Consider the following 18,321-nt stretch of genomic DNA (forward strand, 5'->3'; position numbering starts at 1 on the left):
GAACAGCGTGGCCACTGATGGTGTCTCCATGGAAACATGCTACCTGCATCACTGCATCCCTACACAAGGCTGTGGCTATCTAGAGAAGCTGATTTCCTCAGCTGCCTGTCAGCTTCGCTGCCCTGCTAAGAATACAGCAAGGTAAACAGAACAGGTTACTCCTTCTGGATAAATTCCTCCACTTCACCTGATCCACATGCTAACTGTGATCTTATGGCATGTGTGTTTGTGCTTCATTGAACATTTAGCAGAGCAAATTCCAAGGCCCTTCCTTTCCAGATGAGTCCTTCGGGGGAACAGTTTCTGAGGAAATGACTGCAAACTGAATTCCAGCACTCCTCACCTCCAAACTTCAAGATGAGGATGGGAAGACTCCACAAAATTCCTCTTCGTTTGCCTCTCTTTTGTGCATCTGCTCGAGTACTTGTTAAGTCTCTATCTCCTTTGTGGAAGAGGTTGGCCACTCATATAGACAAGATCTGAGGCATTAAATATCCCCTAAGTACGTAAAGGCAGTGCAGTGGGCTAGGATCTTAGATTCTGGAATCACAGTGATGGGGGTTCAAATCCTAACTCTACCACTTCCTTGAGAATAAATAATTTAATACATACCACATGCTTGGTATAGTGAAACCTGACAATGTGTCTGTGTGCTAGGCCCTATGCTATGTCTAGGTATACAAAGTAAAACAAACAAAAGTAGTCAGGTTCTTGTTCTCTAAAACTCAATCTAGACCCTACTATATGTGTTCCAGTTAGGACAGAAAGGGATCAATGGAAAACAGAGGGTGGCGAACAATTCATTTCTATTAAGTCTTTATTAAACACTTAGTATATACTTAAAGGTGTGTTGGACTGAGCCAGGTAATTTTATTACAATCCATACCAAAGGATTACTTACCCTTTACCAACCTTTTAATTTTTCAAGGTTACACAAATGATCTTCCTTTTGTACCAAGATACAATAAAGCAGACAGGTTAGATATCAAATTAACCTCTTGGACTAATCAAGTAGTTGAGAGCTTACCCAGCACTTTGAGTTCAGGTAACTTTGAGTAGCCAATAGTCTCTACAGGTCAGTCAGAAGGGCAGGGATTACTGACTGATGAAGGCAGTGATGTCTGGAGAAGTCAAGTGCTGTGGTTACTGCTACTAAGCGCTGGAAGTGTCTGCAGTTCCTCATCTACCCTGTTCCCCTGAGCCAGGCGAAGTAGTCAGTTGGGTTCCATTTTTGGGGTATGATTTCCCCAGCTTTTCTTCTTAAGAAAACATTTTCTGAGTATGTGCTGAGCTCTGTGCCAACCATGCTCCAAGCGTTTCTTATTTAATCCTCAAGCCCCATGAAGAGATGGGAATTATTGATATTCTCCTCATTTTACAGATGGGACAACCAAGGCTCAAAGAGTTTATAGAACTTTTCCAAAACCCTTCATCAAACACCTGAATGCTTTTTTGAGCCCCCTTCAGACCGACTGCACTGGTCCCTTAATCCATGTAAAACAAGTTGTACTTTTCTCCCTGCTCACATAGAGGCCCCCAAATCACTGGCAAGTCATAGGAAATTCTTAAGTGGCTGCTTATTAATAACATTTTCAGTTTATATTAGGCCGCCTTTCATCCAGGGGAACTTGGCTAGTTCCATACACAGAGAACCACAGAAATCCAGCCATCTCTGGTGTGGATCTGGGCCAGCTGGCAACGGCACTCTTCAGGGGCTTGGCTGGTGGGGATTCTGGCAATGGTCACACCCTTAGAAACTTGACAGGGGCCCTTTAATATCTGTGCTGAAGGGCTCCAGGCCAAAACTTCCCAGAAATCTGTGTTCCTCAGTGAACAAGGCCAAAGGCTCAGGACGACCCCAGTAGACTTGTGAAACAAGAGCATCAAAAAATTGGGTGTTTACCAAATCCCAATGCTGGATGTAAAGCCCCTCAATTCAGATTGAGTTAGACACAACAGGGAAAGATGCTGTTTTCAGGAGAGACCTGGCTTTAGTCAAGTCCAAGGATAAAAAGCAAAACAAAACAAAATACTCAGGGTTTCCCACAGCAGGGGTAGGCAAAAAAAAAAAAAAAAAAAAGGCAAGATGCAGACTTCCCTCCTTCAGTCTGGGTCTATGGGATGGTTTCTGTGGTTTTGTTCTGAGCCACAGCTCGTTTCCTCATTGTACACAGTGAAATGAAGGAGGGAAATACATGGAAAGAAAATAACATTTCCTGGTTTCATGTTTTATTGGAAAAAAGCCCGTGATGAATTGAATTCACATGGTCCACAGGAGTAAGGTTTTGAAAATATCTAAAAATCTGTGATATTCAGATTTGACAAGGTGCTGGTTGAAGCATGCATGTCTGCATATGCCCCCTCTCCCCAGGCCTGCTGGATATAGCAGTGCCCACCCACTTTTGGCATAGTGGATAAAATGAACAAAACCCAGACTGTGGACTTCCTTGGTGCATAGGATGAGTCTTGGTCATTTATTCATAATCTCTTTTTACCACCTCTATATCTTTACTATCCTAGTACAATTCACCATTACCTCCTGTCTGGGCCACTGCAACAGCCTCCTTCTTAATTTCCTGCTTCCACTTCTGCCCTTCTAGAATCTAATGTCCACCACCATCTGTTTTTAAAATGGTGATGATAACACTCAACTCTCCTGCTTAAGGTGCTTCACTGGCTTCCCACTGCAATGAGAATGAAGTACAAACTCCTTAATCATGGCCTACAAGACCCTACAGAAGACGGCTCACTCCTCTCCCTCCAATTCCATTGCGTTCCAACTGGGTACCTTGCTTCAGCCACAGCAACCTTTATTTGTTCCTTGAACTGGGCAAGGCCATCCCTCTCTTAGAATCTCTGCAGTGGCTGTTTCTCTTCCTGAAACATCCTTCCCTCAGCTCTTATGAATTGGCCTACTTTTCACCATTCACGTTATCCTCAAAGGCACCTCCACCAAGGATCTTATAAAAAAAATTTTCACCTCCCCTTCTCATCCAATCTCTATTCTATTTTCCTTTTAATGTTTTTTTTCTTAACATTGGTCATTATCAGACATTATTTGTTGGTGAGTCTGTTGTATGTTTCTCCCACTGTAATGTAAGTTCCATATGGTCAAAATAATAAGCATTCAATAAGAATCTCTTTGAAATTTTGAATCTCAAATACCTAGTCCTAAATCTAGTTCAGCAGTTCTCAACCAGCGGGGTACAAACCCTTCATGGATATGCAAACAAGATATGATCAATATGTAAATTTTTATTTTAATTTTATATCTATTTTTTACAATAACTGAAAATGTGTAATATTCTTACAATGATGCCAAAAACGTAGAGTGTGATTTAACTATGTGATGAGTAGAGTATCACCAAGACCACACCAAAGAAAGATAGTCTTTGTCCTCTATTTAAGTATGCAAAAGAATAAGTTAGAGTAGAAGAGGACATATTACTGCTGAGAATGTACCACGACTATAGTGTAATTTAATTCTGTTAGGTTTACTGCAAAATGTCCAATATTTGACAGAATGCTTTGAGTACAGAAAGACTGAAAAACCCTGGACTAGCCCAAAGTAAATATTCAAAAAATTGTTAAATGTTAAATGAATAATAAAAAGTATCTGATAGACAGAAGAAACAAGAACTCCTATGGCCTTGGCATCTGAGACCACAGCCCTTAATGTGCTCATCTATAAAATGGAAAAGGGGCAGGTAATTTTCTCCTCCCAGCTCCACAGGGCTTAACATTAGACCTTGGGAAGTCATGTGGAAAAGTGTTGTATTTCTACAAGGCAAGAGAATATTTTTTTCTAGTCCTAAGTTAACCTATGGAGATTTCTCTGGATGAGCTTATAACGATCCACCATCCAACCCAGCAGTTAATCTTTAGGGTGATTTGATGCCTTCAAGAATCTGATGAAAATACGGATCCTCTCCCTTTAAAAATGAACCTTCACAGAAAATTTTGCATTTAATTTCACAGATTCATCAATCCTCTGTTTCTTTGGTGCTCATGGACACCATGCTAAAAACCTCTGGTTTGAAGATCTGGTTAAGTGCAGAAGAACTTCTCTGATATTTTAAACCACTCACAGAGCCAAAGTCAGTACCTTGTATCTTGCAAATCCTCAACTGCTATTTCTCACTCTCTGCAATGTTTTTTAAAAAATTCAAAATAGCACACAAGATCATAGTTAACATTTAAAATGCTGCACCTTAACAATTCAGTGGTGCAGGATTTAAAACTATTTTTGAGTATTGCAAGGGCAAACCACATTGGTGTTTAGGTAGATGGTTAGGGAGCTAAATTGACACAGTGAAAGGAAGGCAGGTTCGAGCTTGCAGATCAATCAGGTCCAGTGATTGTGTTGCTTTTCACCTATTCACCTTTCAGAAGCAAGAATCGAAGCTCCTGTGGTTGAGAGAGGAGTGTGTGAACTCTTCACTTTGCATTTTCACCCCACTTCCTAATGAGGCAGATGTTTCACAGTGGCCCAACCTGCACCGCAAGCATAGGGGTTCGTCATTCCAATCCGTGGCAAGCTTCTTCTAGTCTTGACGGTCTTTACTGGCAGTTTCTGAGATGATAAACTCGAATGCAAGTATTAAGCTCAGGAAGTGATTTAAATGAAGTCTTGAATCTTGATGAATAAGCTGATAGAAGGAGGGGAAGGCTTTAGCTGAGGGCTATGCAGTTGCTAAGCCAGTTGCTGAGCTCCCTGTGCACTGGTCATCAATGGCTGGATTGCCCAGAGGATGCTTACAGAAAACAGCTCATTGTAAAGGAGGTATTCCCCTGAGAGCATCACAGCAGGAAAGCTGGATAAAGACTCTACATCACTGGTAATGAAAAGTGACAGAAGCCTTTAAGAATGGTCACCATATTAATCAGAATAACAGAATCTGTATCCCAGAGAAAGAAAAAAAATCTATTAAAACCTTAATTAACCAAAAATTCAACCAACTAAAACTTCCAGTAAGCCCACAGATCATCCACATTCAGGAGAAAAAATAATGTAGAGTAAGTGGAAAACAGAATTTCTTTTTAGCACACTTAGGCAATTGGTAGGTGTTTAATACATATTTACTAAATCGAAAAGAAAACCAACTCCCAGGAGTAGCCAAGCATACAGATGGCATGCAGGTTAAATTTCCTGTGCCAACTACAATTCATGGGTACAGGCAGTCTGGAGTGCTGTGTTGAGAAGGATCTTAAGGTTGTGTTGGGGTTTGACAGAAAGAATGTGTTAGTCATTAGTGAGATCTGCAATGAACAAGGGAGATTGGGGCATGGTGATGCAGGTGCCAGGTATTTGTTATACTAATCCTATGGTCAGGACATTTCTAAGAGTAGAGTCCAAACATTGGTATACATTCAAATAAAAATAATTTTCCCCACTGAAGAAGACTTTTTGTATTATTCAAATAGAAGCTTCTGGGGGAATATCAAGGAGGAGTGAGGGAAGAAAGCAGACATCTGTTTATCCTGCCAGATCACAGCCTGGTGACCAGTGAGGTGACAAATACCAAACTCAGATGATGTTCACAATCAACCTCTTCCGACTTCCACTTACAAGACAGGTTCACTGGAAATTGATTTTCAATAATAGTTTATATGGCTGCCATATCCTGAATCATAAGATATATTCAGTTGGGTTAACCCTGCTCCTCCTATTAAGGCAGAAAAGTGATCTGATATATTGTCCAACTTTGCAAAACCAAGACTGAAAACAAACTGGAATTTAATTCTAAATAACTAGGAGCTCAATTAACCAGAACCTCCTATTCCTCTGAACATTTCTCTTAGGTCACACTTTTGTCCCCCTAGGTGAACTATCCAAGACAACAGAGCAAACATATGTGCTCTTCAAAACTTCACAAAGCATTTGCCTTTAATTTATATAAATTAGAACAGCATTGTTTTTACTTAAAAACAATACAACCTCATCTGGGAAACATCTACTTCTTATAATCTCAGGTACCCAAAGTATTTATAAGTGTATATATCCCACACACACACAAGTCCCAAGATCTTTCACACCCATTATCTCTGTAAGTTGGGAAGGCTCCAGAGTTAGATGGTATGAATTCAAATTCCACCTTGGCCACTCACTAGCTGTGTGACCTGGGGCAAGTTATTCAACCTCCCTGTGCTTAGTTACTGCAGAATATAGATGATAACAGAACCTACCTCATAAGTAAGGATTAAATAAGACACAGCACATAAAACAGTGAGCACAGTGTATTCCACACAGGAAGCAATCATTAAATGTTAGCTATTAATTGTTTTTATTACTCTGCAGATGGAGAAACCGAGTCACGGAATAGCAAAGGGATTTCTTTGAGGTTTACTCAAACAAGGAGTGGCATAGTTGGGACTAGAAGCCAGGCCTCCTGAGTTTTGTCACATGTACTTTCCTGTGGAGCCCTCTTTTCCTATTATAAAGGTGGCTTAGAAGCATAACATCAACATTACCAGGGAGCTTGGTAAAAATGCAGAATCCGCATTTCAGCAATACCCCCAGGTGTATGCACATTAAATTTGAGAAGTCACGGTCTCTGGCACACTGTAGGATGCTTGCATACATCACATGGCTCTAGAGAGCTTCTGAGAGTGAATGAGCAACACCCACACGCTGCCCGCTGCCACCCCCTCTTCAGTAGCATGAAACATCCAAAGGTCAGACATTCTTCCAGGAAGCTCCAGGTCGGGTCAGTCTCAGGAGGGCTACTGCTTCTCATATTCCAGCACGTATTCACAACACAGACAGGTCAGGTCCACCAAGAGCAGTTGACAGTGCAAATTACACCCCATCCCTGACAAGGCTGAATTCATTCTGAAAGTTCACACTCATCAACGTCAGGGCTGGAAGAGAACTTACGGATCATCTCATTCAGGATCCTGTGTTAGAGATGAAAGAACTGAGGCTCAGAAAGGGGAAAGACACACATTTCAGTAAGAACCTGATGTGCATACAATGGGGTAGAGAGCAACACGCTTGGACCCTCTCCCCAGACTCCCAATGGTTTGCCCACAGCCACAGCTGAGCCCAGCAGATGCGGCCGAGGCCTGCAGTCCTCTCTCCTCATCTCAGCTTGTCTCACTCACCACCCCGCCCACACTTCCATTCTAAAAGCCACACTCAAATCAGCAGATGAAGAAGCCACTGTGCTGTTTTACGTCTGACATATTCTCTTGGATGTTTCTAATTTTACCAAAAGACCAACCAAAAAATGTTAACTCATTGCCTAAATAATGAGGTGTTTCTCAAATGAGGGAGCCACAGACAAGATCTAGAAGGAAAAGAAAAGGCATTCACAGGGGGCATTAGAGTAAAGAATGTAAAGAAGCCTAGAATTGTGGACATAATTCAGGCTTTGGACTATGATTATCCTGGGTTTGAATCCCAGCGTCATTCTTAAATGTCTGTGTAACCTTGAGAAAGTCACTTAGCCTCCAGGAGTCTTGGTTTCTCACTTATTAAACAGAGTTAAAAATACCCAGCTGCAGGACTTCCACAAGAATCAACAAAGCCAGGTGTAAAAGCATCTTTCATATCAGCTAGTACACAGTAGGTGCTCCGTCTATGATAGTTATTATTTTTTCTATACATCCACACAAACATTAACACACAGACTACATACAGACGTACAGACACCCAAAACATACACCTCCATATACGCTAACAGCTGTACTGAAGCCACACTTGATTTTGTGACCATAGAAAGGATAGCTGTTTCTCAGCTGAGTCCTAGAACTTTCATGAACAAGCATCTCTAAGGACGCATAACTGTTGAATGGATGCCAAGGAAAGAGGTGGAAAAATGGCACCTTGCCCAGTGGAAACGAAATGTTAAGAATTCCTGTCCCAGTTACTCTTAACCCTGGATGGGGCTAAGTAATAAGTAATATTTATGTGTTGACTTTAAAGAGCCAAGGAGCGGAGGGGGACTTGAGGCCAGTGGTGCTCCCAGTGCGAGAGAAACAGAGGCAGCGCAAATCAGCCATCTGTCATCTGAGGCTGGTGCTGGGCTGCCACAGGTACCAACCGGATTCCATCTCTGTTCCACATCCTAAGAGACAAGGGGTTTCTGGGCTCCCTCCAGTGCTCCAGGATGGTTTACGTACAACAGCTCAAACATTAGCATCGGGAAGAAGGGGGATATCAGAAATCACCATTATTCCTTCCTCCTTTGGGTTCACTCCACTGTCCTGAGTGAGCATGACTCTAGTAACACTTTCTCAAATGAGGCCATCTCTGATTTCCTTCATGCCCCCTCTTCCAACCAGGGATGTCTCTGGATTCTGGGCCCTCTTGCATGTTACGTTTCCTCTTCCATGTTGGCTCTCATATTTCAGTCTTCAGTGTAGCCAACTTGAGTTTTACAGACTTCATAGCCAAACATAGCTGGAAGTTTACCCTCTACACCCACCAAGGAAAGGCAGGCCCATCTTGTACTGGAAAATGTGTTCCTTTTAATTAATGCACTTTTAAAAATGATCCATGGTGCTCTAGTGGAAAACATGTGCTGTGCTGAGTCACAAGAAGGGTTTTAGGATTTAAAATGGCTTCACTGTGAGTTTTGCAGGACAGATGGGGAGAGGAGTTTTCAGATAAAGGAGAACAGAGGCTCCTGTCTCCTGAGCTGCAATTTCACCCAAAGGGAACCTTCGGCTTTGCATTTTCATGGTGGATTGGAGATTGCTCTGATATTCTCCCAGCTGTTCCCCGATTCTTTCTTCCTTCCCTTCCCTTCCTCCCAACTCCTCTACCCAAACACACACACACACACACATGTGCACGCACACGTGCACACACACACATTCTCTGTCTCGGTCTCTCCCTCTCTCTCTTTCTCCAGCCTTGCTTTTTTCTCTCTCTGCCTTATCCCCAGGGAAATAAGAACACAGGCAAGCCTCTGGTTTTCAGACTCCAAATAATGAACTGCTCAAACAATGGGCCAAAGAAAAACAAAAACCAAGTCTCCAAACACAACTGGCCAAGTCCCCAATGGGGATTTTCTCCCTTGATTGATTATAACACACACACACACACACACACACACACACACACATACAGACACACACACACGCACAGTCTAAAAACTAGAACATTCATTTGAAATGTTTACAGGTTGAGACAAGAGCATAGTGGCAGTGTCAGTCAAAAGCATCAATGAAGGAAGCAGAATTTGCCAACGCCTAGTCCTCAATCTTTGGTTGGCCATAACTCATGGCCATCAACTATTACCTGATTATAAGTACCACAATCACAGAGGGAGTGAATAGAGAAAGGATTCAGTGGGTCTTCCATCACAAAAGAAAGTCCTCACCCAAATGCCACCCAGAATCCTTATCTGAAGGACAGAGCCTTTTGGCTCCTGCATGTTTGAAGACAACAGGGAAGAAAGAAGACCACAGCTTGGGGGCTTCTGAATCAAGAGGTTTCTGCTCACTCAAGGCAGTTGGGTTCAGAGCATTTGGAATCAATGTGTAGTAGAATCAGCATTAGACTGGGTACCAGGATTTGTCACCAGCTGTGTCATGGAGAGTAAGTTATTGTGCTTCTTTGGCCCTCGGTTTCTCTGTCAAGTGAGTATTAAAACTACTGCCCCCTGTTGTTCACAGGTTGGCATTAAATGGGAAATACAAAAATCACCAGTACCAGAAGGAAATAAAGCCCAATACCCGCTAAGTACCAGGAATTGAGCAAGGGCATTACAGCCATCATCTTCACAGCAATCCCATGCATTCAGGGGAATTTATTTCCAGTACTTATGTAAGGAAACCAAAGTTCAGAGAGGTAAGGCAGCTCTCCCAAGATCACATATACAACCAGGAGGCAATGGAGATGGGCTATTATTAAGGTATAAATATTATTCTCCATGCCAAACACAACTACCAGACATCTATGGCAACTGACCAATTGTCAACTCCCAATCCTGACTTTCTTAAGGAAGAATTTTATGGCAGATTCTTTTGGTTCCTTTAATTCACTTTTATTTTATTTTTTCCTCTGTACTTCACTCCAAGGTACATTTATTTACCGACAGCAATTTTTTTTAAGAAACAGAATTGTTATTCTTGGACTGCTGCTTATGTTTTAGATTTTTCACTTAAGAAAAGAGATATTTAAGTAATAAAGTTCATACACTTAAGAAATCATGCAACATCTATTTCAATAAAATATGTGTTGCTTGAAGTTTTTTTTTTTGCCTTTTTTAAATCTTTACTTTTTTATCTTTATGTTATTTATTTTTGTAGTGGTAAAATATATATAACATAAGGATTACTATTTTAAGCATTTTTAAACATACAATTGCATGGAATTAATTACAATCACAATGCTGTGTAACAACTACCTCTACCTATTTCCAAAACTTTTTTGTCATTCTAAATCTAAACTCTGTACCACTTTGATTCACTTTAGTTTGTCTTTCAGACGCTTGCACTGGAGTTCCATTACACCTAAATTAAAAAGACAGATATTGGGAGGAAAGAGAAAATCAATTGTCTAATTGTGTGACTGAAGTATGCTCCTTGGCATGAAAGAAGAAGATCACAAGTCTGGCAAGGATGTATCATGGCAGGGGACACAAAACAAAGGCAGAGAAGACTGAGTCACAGGCAGGCAGGTAGGCGGGGGAGGCCTATTCCTTTCCCTTAATGGCCAACCTGAAAGCTGAAGCCACACAGATGATGGTACAAATTCAGTTTTGGAACTTCTGGGGAGTGAACAAGCAAGTAAAGCACATATTCAATGGCTTCTCTGAATGGAGAAGAAAATTCTGCGTGACTGCACTAAAAAGGAAGAAGAAAGAAAAGGACTGCCTCTTGTATGTATAGTTGGAGAAGAAAAATCCAGAAATGTGTCGATTCCAGTTTGAATCCTGCAGCTTTCTACATGTGACTTAGCTGCCAAAACAGGAGGCCTTCTTTAAGGGTGCCTGAGCCCCAGCTAGTACTAAATGATTTTCATTATATCATCTGGTCACTTTTAGTTCTGCAAAATACAGTAGTTCTGTATAGTATACTTTATTCTGTCTACTCAATCAACAGGGTGGAAAGTTTCTTTGAGTGGGAATGATTTGGATATAACAGTGACTAGACGGCATCTTTTCTGCTAGCAAAACCTCATTGTTGGCAAATGGATGTGAACATATTGCCTTTCCATTGAACTATTTCATTTTTAGCAACCATGCTTATAATAATGACAATAAAGTAACAATAACAATAACAGTAATAATAATAGCTGACATTTACTGAGCATCTGCAATCGGCAGGCACTGTGCTAGATGCTTTCTATATGTCATCTCATTAAATCCTTACATCTATCACCCTGTCTAATGTTCTGTTGCTGACCCTGTTTTACAGACAGGAGTCAATCCAAAAATGCACCTTTCTTCCTATATTTCTATTTTTCCCCCCACATCACATGGCGGAGCCTTTACAAACATGCCATTGCAAACAATGTTATTTTACTATTTTGGCTTCCTCATGACTCTTTACAGACTGCAATGCTGTATGGAGCCGGTATGTTTTAATTTTCACATTAAAAAAAAGAATTGCCAAAGGGAAAGAGCATTTGACGGAAAGGCAAAATCTTTACAAGCACTCAAGGAGGCATTAAAATCCAAATTTCCAAAATATGGTAATTCTGTCAAAGTTGTGACTTACTCCAGAGCCCTCAGGGACACTCATCCTGACCCATCTGTGAAAGCCATCAGCAGGCAGTGAGCCTTCTGTGAAGCAGGATTAGAGAAGCCAACTCGGCCTCTAGCAAGGAGGCAAGGCTGCTTCATTTAGTTTAAGTCTCACTCAGATGGTTTCAAACTCTCTTTGGGAGAAGATATTCAAGCAAAGCAAATTGCATGCAGCCTTACAAGCTGCAGGCTCAACTCACGGTGATCCATGTCTGTATATATTCACGGCACACTGGAGTCCTTTCCTGACTGTGCTCATGCATGCATTGATACTGCAAGCAGAACTCTCTCACCCGGGAGAGAGTCTATGTGCCTAAGTTACACAAGAGCCACATTTGGACCAACGGGTGACACTGCATCTGGTATGGATCACTTACCCTGGTATGATTTGGCACAGCCCAGATTATTTATGGTTCATAAAAGTCCCATTGGACCCCAGCATAGTCCAAGACCACATTAAGGAAAAAAAAAAAGGGATTAAAAATCTGCATTTCATCACAAGACCTCCATGGCAGATTAGTAATGCTATGATTGGTTTTCGGGAAACCAAGAGCCAGGAGAACTAACTGTGAACACTCCTTTGAGAAATCCAGTGTAGAGGACAAACCGAATTGTGTTTCAGCCAGGCCATGCAGTTAGATTCTAAAGCTCTGTCATCATTTCTAATCTGAAAGCATTAGCTAAAATTAAACCTAAATAATTCGAGAGCCATTTCTTTACCTGGAAGTCTCAGCTAAATCCTTATTCCTCAGAGCCCGTAATGGTTCTGACATCATGTGCTGAAATGACATGAACACTACCAGGTGTTTGGCTTTTTAACCTTCTCCCCCTTTACTATTATTTTTAAGAAAGCTGCATTTTTAGAGAAATGCTGCTGCTTAAGCACCATGATTTAAGCGTTTCTTCAAGACTCCCGATACCTGTGACATATCACTTTGCAATTGAGCTTTCTAAGTAAAAGGTGCCAGAGAGCCACCAAAAACGCCACCTGGCCAAGATACTGGAGCCCCGATGTCCTCCCCTAATGCAAAGCCCTAGATCTGACTTTCTAATCCTCCCTAGAAAATATGCTGCTGTTTAATTTGTGAATTAGAGCAAATTTCTTACCCACCTCCAGGGAGGATGAAACCAGTCTCGGAGGAAGCTTCCACCAGACCCTTGGAGCTTGTCAATTGCTCCAGTTCACTTTCTCCTGGGGTCTGGCTTCTAAGAACACAAGCAGGACCTCAGGCAGCCAAAGCATCTTCTTCTCAACCCCCTTTTCAAAATCTGGACCCCTCTTGACGCTGGCAGCAGTATCGAGCCCTCAGGGAACACAGCATTGCTGGATCCAGACTCTGCTGGGGAATTCACCAAGCAGGGGAAAAAGTGTGACTTTATCCCTCCTCTGGATCCTCCTGAGCGCTCTGATTGCCTTCCTGAGAACCCTGGTTTCCTCGGAACTCCCCTGCTTCACGACAATCTGAAGGAAGTCACAGACCCCAGCCTCGGCGTCACCATCTGATCCTGAGCCAGACCCTGGGCGACCAGTCAGCTGCTCGCAGACCTCAAGCCACTGAACCAGGAAATGTGCAGCTCGGCCAAAAAATAATAATAACTGTCGGCGGCGCTGCTGGCGGTGCTGGAGAAGTCGCTGTTGCAATGCTCGCATCCTCCGCATGCTAATGAGGCCGTGATGTCAGCAAGTCAGTCACGGCATCTGGACGTCCCATCCCCACTGCCCAGCGCTGAGATTTATTTACATGTAAATTAGCCTCGCCTTCCCAATCAATAATCCCCAAGCCAGGGAGAGGGGAAGAAAGCCTTTGCTGGATGCAAAGGCCCTAGCTATGCAATCTAGCTATGCAATGAGTACAAAAAATCACATAGAAGAGAGGCGTTAAAGACACACGCCTATTTTTTGTTTTTAAAAGCTGTGTGCTCTTACGTGCCAGGGATCAGATCTGGGCACAGTTATCAACCTGAGCGCCTGTTTCAGATTACATGCTGCAATAACCCAGGGGTGGAATCACAGCTCTCTGTATATATATTTTTAAATCAAAAGCTGTGTCAAGCCTTCAAATACCTCTACTTTCTTTTCTCTCTTCAATTTTTATTTCAGGATGTTGGCTGTTTGCTGGCCTGGGACTATGTCACCTTTGAGTTTTTGTGCAACCTTAAAACACAACTGACTACTTTTCTCTTGTGCTTGGGTGGTGAATTACCCCAACCCATTACCCCAACTCCAAGTGAGCATGGGAGATGACAAAGCATAAACCTGCCAGGGGCGTCTGAGGACCCTTAAGCCCTTTGAGAGCATTACTTCCACTGCTCATTTTACAGATTAGAAGATAGAGGCTTGGGTGAGAAGGGACTTTTCCAAGGTCACACCAGGATCTCAGCAAGGATGGGCCAAAATTCAGTTTCCGGACCTCCGACTGGAGCTTTGTTAAATACCTTTAGGTCGCCAATCTCCAATTTTTTGCACCACAAAGAAGCCTATCTAAGTAACAGAGAAGAAACAACTCTAGAGTTGGATAGCCCTGGGTTCAAATCCTGGTTCTGCTTCCTGCTAGCAATGAGACCTTGGGCAAATAACCTAACTTTTGGGGTCTACAATGACCTCATCTGTACATTTGCTCGTTCAGTAAATATCTACTGAGCCATGCACCCTGCTAGGACTGGGTATAGATATAGTCTCTACTCTTGTGGAGCTTATGCAATGAAGGAAAGCAAAAATATTGAATGTAATTATGGTGATGATTAACACAATGTCACACACTCAGTAAATAACATCTATTTCTGATATTTTGAGTGAGGTCAGAAAAACTCACTGAGGTGTTCTGTCCACTAGGATGGCTACTGTTTCTATCAGCTGAGTATTTCCATGGTTATCTTTTACTGCATAAAATCAATGTTCTTTTCAATGTTGCCTGTGCAGTATCCTGGGCCATATGAGAGGCGAGCGCAAGTCAACATTCTGGACTCTGTGCTTGTGATAAGGAAGCGCTGTGGGTTAATGTGGAGGGCAGGGGAGGGGTGAGGAGGCTGGGAGAGATGTGTATTCCATCATGCACAGATGCGTCCCCAAATACAAAGCAGCCAGCACGGCTCCTTGCCCACACTCCCCCGACTGAAGAACCCACTCTGATGAGCTCTGCCCTTCCAGCTGGAGTTCCTGAAGCTTCAAATGAATTTCTTTGTTGGATGTGGGGAAGTTAAATTATGTCCTTTGTTCTACGAAATTGTATTAATCATGCTTAATAACTTTTCTCAGAATGTTTCTCTTCAGTTCACAGAAGACCTTTCACGGCGAAAATCATGGGACCTCGAATAATTTTTCACTAAGAGAATTGGAATACAAGTGAATGAGTAACACACTCTACTGCCTTAGGTGTCCACTGCACAGAACTTGGAGCATGTGGGGAAGCACATGGTTTGTCCAGACTCAATATCCTTCAAAAAGCCCACTGGGGTCACCAATGGTCAAGTGGAAGCAGTGCTATCCTACCCCAGTGTGGCCAATGACAAGTCACGTCAACTTTCTGAGCCTCAGTTTCTTCATCTGAAAGATGGGCACACTACTGTTTGATCTACTTATTGTCAGGATGATCATATGAGAATTATGAGGAGCAATTCACAAGAGATTGATAATGAAGCAAGAAAGAGGAAAGCTGGAACATAGAAAGTGAAAAGAGATTAATCTTCATCTGGAGCAAATCTGACACACAACTACAAACTTCACAGGAGTTAACAATATAACATGGGGACTAGAATGGATTGTCTGGGGTCAGANAAGTGAAAAGAGATTAATCTTCATCTGGAGCAAATCTGACACACAACTACAAACTTCACAGGAGTTAACAATATAACATGGGGACTAGAATGGATTGTCTGGGGTCAGACCTTGGCTGCAACATTTGCTAGCTTTATGATTTAGGGCCTGAAGTCCTCATCTGTATTGAAGAAGATTACACTACGCTTATAAGGCTGTTGGGGGAGATAAAATAAGAATTAATTTGAAACACTTAGCACTAAGCCTAGGACACAGCAAAGATTCAATCAATGTTAGCTATTAGTAGTAGAAGTAATGATGTTTCCACTGTTAACTTTGGCACTAGTTAGTTAACGGACCAGTTAAAGTTCAAAAAGTGGGGAGGAAGAAGTTGAACAGAAGACTGCAAAATCATCCCCACTCCTAAGACACAACTCAAAGTTCCACCTAATGTGGGGCAGCCACTAATATGTTGTTTTCTACTTGATACAACACAAACACTTTTCAGTTGCTATGCAATAGGGAAGAAAGCAGTGAAAATGACCAAGAGGCACCAAGGGGCCTCCTGCTTTGAAACTGTATGCCAGGCAAGACAACTACATTTCTGGAATGCTTCCTCTATTCATTCATGTATCCACTCACTCATTAAATGAGCTCCTATTATTTGTCAGTTACTGTGTTAGGCCTTAGGGACATCATGGTGACCAAGGCAGACATGGGCCTTGCCTTATAAGAGCTTGACAATGAAAGGGGAAGACAATTAAGCAAGCAATTAGAGTAGAATGTGATGTGTGTTATGATAGGCACATGCACAGTCCTGGAAGATCTAATTGCAGTTGGGAGGGGAATGATGCAGAAGCATGCTGCCCAAGTCCTTCTGACAGCATGCGCTCTGTGAGCACAGCTCGGCAGTGAGGACGCTGGAGACACACGCAACACACTTGAGCAGATTATGAAAATAAAGCCCACAGATCAATATTGCCTTGTGATAATTATTTCCATCCTGGAAACTATCCCAATTCAAATTTTTGGAAATTATGCTCTTAGATATTAGACAAATAATTTCAGAATCCTGGTGAAGAGGACAAAACTTACATTATTTGTACAAAAACAGACTGACAGCAAACTTCACGAGAGCCAGCATGGGGAAGAACAGATAATGCACATAAAACACTCAATCACGTATTTATTAGAGATCTGTGAAATGAAGAACAAGAATGCAATTGCTGACGTTGCTGGGAGATATGAATGCAATTGCCGACCTTCAGAACTTTCTATTTAGGTGGGATGATAGGACGTTTACATAAATGACCATAACTGCATATAGTATATAAGAGGAGGGACGAAGAGGACAAGATTGATTGTGGTTGAGGTGATCAGGGGTCAGGAAAAGTGTGATCTGAGTCAGACCCAAGGTCCAAAAATATTTTTATTTTTTCAGAATTAAAAAACAATTTTGTACCGGGGAAGGCCTTACCAAGCACAACACAAAATCCAGAGGCTTTTCATACATGAAAAGACTGCTAAAATTGCCAAGATCAAATTTCAGCAGTGAGAGAGGGTGTTCCAGACAGGAGGAAGAGCACAAACAGGAGGGGAAAATATTAGCACACACGCAGAATGACAAGACTCGTCTGCATGGGTGCAAGACAGCAAAGCAGCACCAACATGACATTGGCAGGTAATGACAAAGAGGTGGCTCCATGCATGCTGGAAAATCAAATCATCTTTCCATTCTAGCCAGCTTTAGTGTGAATCTTGTTAGAGGATTATAGGGAAAGGTTAAGTGAATCTCTGCTGGTTAGCTCACAGAAGAGAAGAGTAATAGAGGACAAGCAGCGTGGACTCAGCAGAAGGGCTTTATGAGAAAGGTCACAATAAATAGTTTTTTGTTTTTTGTTTTAAATCTCCATTTCCATAGGTGTAAAATAAAAAGAAAGAAATTTTAAATGAGCCAAGAGGGATTGCACTTGGACTAAAGGAAGACTGTTGAATACTGAGATGATAAGAAATGGCATGGGTCACTGGAGAAAAATGACAGCACTGTGGTTTTTGGAGAACTTCAAAGACAGACAGCACCAGTCCTAGCTGGTTTAGATTAGTACCTTCTGGCCTTGCTATTGTGAAATCCTAATTACTGTAAAGGATATTACCAAAGTTTCACTCATCTAATAAAGTCCATTTGAGTTTACTTATTCTTTTTAAAAGTATGTATTTGTGCATAGTTTTAAATAGCTTACTTCAGAGTGGTTCTCTGACACTTAGATTTCAAAATCTAGGAAAGTAAGTGCAGGAGAGGAGGCTGACAAAGAACTGTCATATTAGTTGGCATAGACTAGGCCTTAATGCAGTAACAAACGATGCCAGATCTCAGTGGTTTAACACAAGAAAGGTTGATTTCTCACTCAGGCAGGCAAAGATGGTTGGAGGTCTAGAGGCTTTCCAAGTATCTCCATCCCTTCTCATGCCTCTGATCCCCGAAAATTTCAGAGTCACAGCAGAAGAAGAGAGAAGTGCAGAGGCTTTTAGGTGCTTCAGCATGGAGATAATATCACTTCTAGTGGTCTAACGAGTCTCATGACCTCCCGCAACGGCAAGGAGGCTGGGAAGTAAATGTCTGGGAGGAAGAAGGAAAACGGATAATAGGGTACCCCAGTAATGTCAGTCACAGTTTGGCCATTTTTATTTCTGCTATGTAAAGACATCTGAAAAGCAAACACAAAACATTATCTACTAACCCTATAATATCTTAAAACAAAGGGATGTTTAACATAAAAAAATGATGGTCCTAAATGAACACCAGAGAGCAAAGTTGCATATGTTTCACCTCAGAAAGGAGAAAATTATTAACTTTCAAGCAACAACATC

General features: G+C 41.9%; 1 protein-coding gene across 2 annotated transcripts in view; it reads right to left on the reverse strand.

The window, feature by feature from the left end:
• The window catches only part of PRICKLE2 (prickle homolog 2 (Drosophila)), a 159,547-nt gene that overhangs the window by 100,477 nt on the left and 40,749 nt on the right, over window positions 1–18,321 (reverse strand). The window contains exon 1 of one of the 2 annotated variants that reach the window (XM_008587687.1): window positions 12,811–13,312. The exons of the other annotated variant lie outside the window; for it this stretch is intronic. The gene's annotated coding sequence lies outside the window, so the exon portion shown is untranslated. Of the gene's footprint in view, window positions 1–12,810; window positions 13,313–18,321 lie in introns of those variants that run through there. 2 annotated transcript variants of the gene reach the window in all.

This window comes from Galeopterus variegatus, unplaced genomic scaffold (genome assembly GCF_000696425.1).
Source record: "Galeopterus variegatus unplaced genomic scaffold, G_variegatus-3.0.2 Scaffold4498, whole genome shotgun sequence".
Taxonomy (NCBI): Eukaryota; Metazoa; Chordata; class Mammalia; order Dermoptera; family Cynocephalidae; genus Galeopterus; species Galeopterus variegatus.